General features: G+C 45.7%; 1 pseudogene; it reads left to right on the forward strand.

Annotated features, from left to right (window-relative positions):
- The first annotated feature begins 4,745 nt into the window (after nt 1–4,745).
- On the forward strand, nt 4,746–7,445 carry LOC115393614 (WAP, Kazal, immunoglobulin, Kunitz and NTR domain-containing protein 2-like; annotated as a pseudogene).
- The last annotated feature ends 221 nt before the right edge of the window (nt 7,446–7,666 follow it).

The raw sequence follows: 7,666 nt of genomic DNA on the forward strand, positions 1-7,666 counted from the left end.
CGCAGTAGGCCGCCGCGCGCGCCGGACCTGCGGGTCGGGCCCTCAGGGCCCTCCACGCTCGGGGCTCTCGCTGCAGACCCGGGTCGCGCTCGTCGGAAGCGACGTGAGGACGTTGAAGACGAGAAGCTTCCGGCGAGGCTCCCGCCGCCCGCCGTGTGGTTTCTCATAGGAAACAAAACAAAACAAAAAAAAAAGCCATATATGTGCAAACGCTACTCGTTCCAAGTCTCGTTAGTGCCTTCTGCCAGTGGGATAGAGAAAGCCAGTGAATGTATCTTTTTCCAATCGACTGCTGCAAAAAAAAAAGAACAAACAAAAGGAGGAACTTTTTTTATTGTATTTTTTCTACAAAGACAAATACTGTGCCACTGTACCTTCCTCGTAGAAAAAAAACTACATCTTTGTGATAAACCCACCTATTTTTGTATTGTACTTTATTTAAGCTACTTTTTGAAGAACTGTCTTACTTAGGGAAACGTGATTCTTCTGTGAACCAAATCTATAAAACTTGAATTCTGTACCACCAACTATGACATATGAAATGCCTTTATTAAAAAGACAGAACAATGCGTGCCGCCTCCACATGATGAGAGTAACGTGACATGGAAAGAGCATGAACCATGAGACATCCAGTGGTGTGTGTCATGAGTCCAACATGCCAAATCTGGCTGTCCAATGGTGTCTTTTGATGAGTCTCACACAGAATTTGACCCACCAATGGTGTGTATCTCAGTGTGACACACTTGGTTGTTTAACAGTGTAACTGCACCGTGTGAGCTTGATTGCACTCTGATTTTCACACTTAAAAAGAGAACCCTTCACAAAAATCACAGGGGAGGCTTTATTTCAGTATTCTCTCAATGCAAATATTAATTTTAAACCTCACAGATTCTTCAACCAGCATCAATCAAATTAATACTTAAACAGTGTTGAAATGAAGTTGATCAATACTTTATTCCATGTCTCTATCAGTGAGTGAATCACTCCAGAGTTCAGGTAAATAAACCAGTGTGTAATTCCTTCAGGCAGCCACTAGAGGGCAGCCTCAGTCTGAGCATCTGAGACTCAGCGAGCACACACACACACACACACACACCACACACACACACACACACACACACCACACCAGGTGTTTCAGCACATAGATTTAACCTGATAGAGAAACTTGAGTGTCATTACAGAATCACAGCAGCTGAAAACCCAGTCAGGATAAATAAACTTGATCAGACTGTAGATGATGGGGCGACTTCACAGTTTGCTTTGTTTGTGCTCTTTCAGGGGTCTTCTGGGATACATGCGTGTGTGTGTGTGTGTGTGCGCGCGCGTGCATGCATGTGCGTGTGTCATCAGCTTTCACAATTGACTTTAGATGGGGCGAAAGAACATCTGACCCAACAGAAACACTCAACACCTCAGATTTTCTCTACAGAAAGAAGTCTCTTTCTTCTCTTTCTGTGAGTGATGGACACTTTTTCTCATTGACGACGCACTTGGCGAGGAGGAGGAGGAGGAGGAGGAGGAGGAGGAGGAGGAGGAGGAGGAGGAGGAGGAGGCGGCCGCATCAAGTCATTCAAAGTCCAGCCCAGACCCCTTACTGACCGATTCTAAACAAACCCCTGATACAGGTTCCTCGTCTTTCCATGGTTTATTCAGAAGATTTTCAGTGTCTCATTTATGGATCCTGATGAGAACGTTTTCAAATAAAGTTAATGAGATTGTTGAATGTTTGGGAACTGGGAAGAGTCCACTGAAAAGATGACTCTCCGTCTAAACTACTGGATCTGTTAGCGATCCGAGGGTCATGCTGTCTCCTACAGGTTGGATCAATGATGTGAAGCATCAGTCATTTGGTGGAAATGTTTTCTATACTTTAATACAGTTTGGTTTGCAGGAGACAGTGAACTATTTGACTCCCGACATGCAGAACATCAGATGTTCATGTTTGTAACGTTGACAAGTTTCATGTCACCTTAACTTTTCACTCTACGTTTAGTTTGAGCTGGACAAGAAGTAACACTGATGGAAATGTACCAGAGTGAAAGAAGCCGTTTTATTTATATTTTACTGATTTTAACCCATTTTGATCATTTTATTTGATTTGGCTTTGCTCACCTCTTTATTATTGCATTGAACCCCGTTTTAGCATTTTCACCATTTCTATCAATGTCGGCGTTTTTCAGCTCTTTTGCTTCATTTGTCCAGCTGGAGCAGCCTCCGTCATTTTGTTTGGGTCTTTCACCATAGATTTTTTTATTTGCAAATTATAAACGGTCCTCAGGTGTGAATATATTCATCCGTCCGAGGGTCATCAAGAGTTTTTTCTATTTATTTCAGTGTTTTTTCCTCTCCAGTCACAACAGAGGCAAAACATTCTCTTTGAAAGATAAAATAAGATGTCGCTTTGAGATAAATGATAAACAAGGTTGTAGTTGCTGATACTACTACAACACACACCACCACACACACACCACACACACACACACACACACACACACACACACACACACACACACACACACTTCCAAGTTTGACAGATTTCTTTGTCATTTCAAATAATTGAATTCCTCAAAGTATTTAAACATTCAGTTGTTAACTCCAATTAAATTGAGTTTCAATTAAAATGATTCTGAACATATTTTAAAAAAATTGGACTATTTTTTGCAGCCTTGATCATAAGAATGCCTAAAGTGACTTAACCCTGAATGAAGTTTAATATCTTCAAGATTTACAGTCAGATGAAAAAGGTAATATTTACATTAATATCCTTGCTATTTCATTGATGAAGTTTCAACCAACACAATTATTCAAGTTCTTTAATTTATGACTGAAGGAAAAATCACATCAGCTTGATTAATTTATATTTCTACTAACCTGATATGATTGTTTCGCTATATTTGGGTGAATTTGATTGCAGGATTTGTCGTGTTCTGCCTTAGGCAGAAACGACATTTCACTGAAGACAGTTCAATTTTCAGTCAAAATGTTTTACCTGTCCTCTGAGCTCTGAGCTGATAGGCCAGTGAGGATGAGGAGGCGGAGCCACGCGCCATAGGAAGGAACAGGAAGTGATGTGAGGGGGAGAAGATGCTCACAAAGCTCAGCACAGGTTGTAGAAGGATTTTTTTCTCATTGGGTTGTTTTGGAATGAAATCCCTCCAGTGAATCTGGACTTTAACCCACAGCTCTTCTGCCAGTGTGTTTCCTCCTCTGCAGTGTTGCTTCACATGGTCTTTAAAAATTATATAATCATACATTTATTGAACTGAGTGTTTTAAAGCCCAAGAAAATAATTCAGAATCTTTATTTAAGAGGTTTTTATATTTATATAAACTGAAGTCAATTTTCATTAATGTCTCTGATCATGATGACAGTTTTTCCCCTAGTTATATATCTTTAGGGCAGTATGTGTACGATACACATTAATATGTTGGAAACAAGTTTATCTAAAAGCAAAAAGAAAAGATTCTGTGATGATTTTATATTTTGCGTTTTAAGAACAACTTGAGTCATGTAGGGAGTGACTACAATTTATAAATATTCCTTTAGTTTAATTGAAAACATGTTGCCAAAAATTCCAATGCATCATTTCATCTACAATAGTCGGTTTCATGCAGATGTTGAGAAATATTTAGTGCTGTTGAATAATTGTGAATGAGCTTGGAGAAAAATCATTGCAGCCTTCTGAGCAGCCTCGTTTCTCCTCAGTTCTTTTTACTAAACTTCCACAGAACCTTTGTAATTTTACTCTGGTCCAGATCTTCCTGTATCTTTTCTGTGGAGGCCACATCGTCAATTCCAGGACCCCGGAAGATGTTATTTCTCTAAAAACATTCATTATCAATAAGCTACCTGATTCATAATAAACACTGGCTTTATGTCTGTTCTTGTTTTGTTCAGCTGCAGCCAATCAGAGGCCTTCCTGATGTCATTACATAAGAGGCATTATATCACACCAGTCCAAGACATTTGCACAATACAGCATATAATATACCAAAACTTTACATTAGTCTTCTCATCATTAGGACTGGGTGATGCAGGCCATTATTTGTTCCAAAAAACCTTCCAACCAAATGAAAAAAAAAAAAAAAAAAAAAAAAAACTTATCTCGCAAACTTTTACAATCTGAAGAAACATTTACAATTTATAAAGAAAATGTATCATTTGTAATTATCACTGTGAACTCGATTTGTCTTCTTGTTTTCACAGATTTAACTTGTTTGCACCTTTAAATAGCTCGACGTTTGTGTACAATCTGCCCGTGAAGTCTATTTCTGTGCGTAAAACTCCACTGGAACAATAAAAACTGCAGCGTGTTATTCATTCTGACATGTGTAAACTTGGACATGTGGTTTTCATCAGTCGGAATCATTAAGGAATACTTTTCTGTTTCTTTTTGAAGTCTCCAGCTCCTTTTTGGGGAGGTTTTCTCCCCGGTGCGTCTTTACGCGCGGTGCGCCACGGCGCCGCTGGGGCGCGTAAAGGGTTAAACGGGGTTACCAGCGATCCCTCTAACAGGCAGGTGCCCCCACCAGCCCCCACAGAAGCCCAGCACTGACTTCTCTCTCATTTTTTTTTTTTTTCAACCCTGGAGAACTTGTCATGTTTGCCAGTTACTTGGCGAGTGTCGGTAACGGCGATGGCTGCGCATCGGGGGTATAAATAGCGCATCGCCGCCGCTGCCGGACTGGACTGATCAAGCTGAAACTCATTGGGGTTCACTCACAGACTCACGCACGTGTGAACTTGCTTGTCTTCACTCGGAGAGTAGAGTACAATCTCCCTTTTCTCTCTCTCTCACGCGCGATTTCCCCGGCGCGCTCTGGAGATGTGGTGGATGCTGTTCCCGCGCTGGATCTGGTTCCTGGCGCTCGCGGCCGTGTGGATGGAGCTGCGGGTCGCAGTCTTGCCCCACATCATCTACTCCCACGCGGGAGTTTGCCCCAACGACGTGAACCCCAACCTGTGGGTGGACGCCATGAGCACCTGCATACGAGAGTGCGAATCCGACCAGGTAACGAGACACAGAGTTCTAAAAGCTCAGAATCAGGGTCATTCTCCTCATCTGTTCCGAAAATGTTTTTAATATGCAGCAGGTGTAGCAATGCATGGCAGGCAGAGAACTATTGATAGTTAAAATACTAGTTACAGTGTAACCTTTCTAACAACCTTTTAATGGGCAATCAGTTAAAATACTAATAAACTCTTGTTAATATAGAGCAGGCTGCCTTCAAAGTATTTTACAAGTCAGAAAACGTATATACGTATTTCTCACATCCTTAAAATGCCTCTTCTGAAGAGTTTCTCCCTTTAATGTCTGACGTACCACATTACTGCTGTCCAAACATATTAATTCCCCAAAAAAAAAGAAGCACTCAAGACGATTTTTTTCAATGCATTTTGGTGTAATAAATCACATGTTGTAACTGCACATTTGAGATAATTGTTATTTCAATGGTGTACAGGTGATGATTTCTAGACAAATTCTAGAAATCCTCCACAAGCTTTACTCCGCAGCATCACTCGAACTTAAGTTTAAAGTTTCAGGAGAACAGGAAAGTTAGCAAATATGGTCATTTGCTCAATAAATGGTTCAAATCAAAGTGGCTACTGAGTGCACCCACAATGTCAATTTACTTTTTGATTTCCTTATTAATAGATCGTAAATAGAATAAATAAAAAGCTGAATTATTTTTATTGTTTGAAGAAATGTGCTTAGAAGTTCAGTAGTTTAGTAGTTCAGTCAAGTTATTGCTAAAGGAATCCAATAGGGTTTTTTTCCACATTAAACTGAATCTGTTTTATTGTAACGGTATTTCCTGGTTCTCTCCTCCTCTGTGACCTCTTCTCCTCCTCCTCCTCTCTCTTCTTCCAGGAGTGTGAGACCTTCGAGAAGTGCTGCCAGAACGTTTGTGGGAATCGGAGTTGCGTGGCGGCCCGTTCCGTGGACGGCAAGAAGGGCACCAAGGAGGCGACGTGCGCCAGCTTCCTGTGCACCCAGCAGGGGTCCGAGTGCGACATCTGGGACGGCCAGCCGGTGTGTAAGTGCCGCGACCGCTGCGAGAGGGAGCCGCACTTCACCTGCGCTCCGACGGCATGACCTACTACAACAAGTGCTACATGGACGCCGAGGCGTGCTCCAAGGGCATCACCCTGTCCGTGGTCACGTGTCGCTTCCACCTGACCTGGCCCAACACCAGCCCCTCGCTGCCTCAGGCACCACCTTCCGCTCCACCACCGCCCCCCTCCAGTCCACCGTCCCGCCTCCCACCGAGCCCCAGCCGCCGGCGCTGGTCGGGGGCCCCGTCCCCCAGACGGTGAACGTGGGCGACACGGCCAGCTTCCTGTGCGACGTCACGGGTCGACCCCGGCCCGAGATCACCTGGGAGAAGCAGCTCCCTGATGGGGTGGAGCGGGCCGTCATGAGGCCCAATCAGGTGGGGGAACCTGGTGGTCACCAACATCGGTCTGCTGGTCATCTACAACGCCCAGCCGCAGGATTCGGGGGTCTACACCTGCAAGGCCCAGAACCCGTCCGGCACGGTTCAGGCCAGCCACCTGCTCACCGTCCTCCCCACCGAGGTACTGAAAACCCCGGAGCTCAAGAACCTGACCCGCTGCCCGCCCGAAGAGTGCCAGAAACCCCTCGACAGCCCAGAGGACTGCGGGAGCGAGCTGGAGAAAGTCAGCTGGTATTACGAACCCAAAACCAACAACTGCTTCTCCTTCACACACTGCCTCAGCTACAACAGCAGCCAGCAGTTCAAGAAGGTGTTCGACACGTATGAGACTGCATGCAGTGCTGCGGCCCCGAGCTGGCGGGCCCCTGCGGGCTCCCCAGCCTGCAGGGCCCCTGCAAGGCGTACGAGCCGCGGTGGGCCTACAGCGGCGCCCTGAGGCAGTGCCAGTCCTTCGTCTACGGAGGCTGCGAGGGCAACGACAACAACTTCGAGTCCAAAGAAGCCTGCGAGGAGACGTGCCCGTACCCCAAGAACCACCACTGCAAGGCCTGCAAGCCCCGAGGCAAGATCGTGACCAGCTTCTGCCGGAGCGACTTCGTCGTCGGCCGCATGACGGAGCTGACGGAGGAGAAGGACTCGGGCCACGCGCTGGTGACCGTGGAGGAGATCCTCAAGGACGAGAAGATGGGCCTCCGCTTCTTCGGCAAGGAACCCCTGGAGGTGACGTTCGTCAACATGGACTGGAACTGCCCCTGCCCGAACATCACCGGCGCCGCCGCCGAGGGCCAGGTCATCATCATGGGCAACGTCAACGACGGCATGGCCGTCCTGCAGCCCGAGAGCTACGTGGGCGCCTCCAGCCCGCGTCGGGTCCGGAAACTGAAAGAGGTCGTCTCGAAGAACACGTGTGACATTCTCAAAGCGATCACCAACAGTCCCCAGTAGCGACGGCGTCTTGGGGGGGGTCGGGGAGCTGAGTCGACTGCAAGTACAACTGAACTGTGATGAGAGCTTTCTAGTTGAGTTTGATGTATTTGTTGTGGTTGTTCAAAGCAATTGTGAGCTCTTGATGAGGAATTGTATCTGATGAAATGTTCATATGGCGCATTTCCCTAAAGCTCTGGTCACCTTCACCCCTCAGACTCTCATCTGCCTTCGTGCTCTCCAGCAGACTCTGGCACTGAAGCGCTAAACCGACCCATCAGAGT

This window comes from Salarias fasciatus, chromosome 8, assembly GCF_902148845.1.
Source record: "Salarias fasciatus chromosome 8, fSalaFa1.1, whole genome shotgun sequence".
Taxonomy (NCBI): Eukaryota; Metazoa; Chordata; class Actinopteri; order Blenniiformes; family Blenniidae; genus Salarias; species Salarias fasciatus.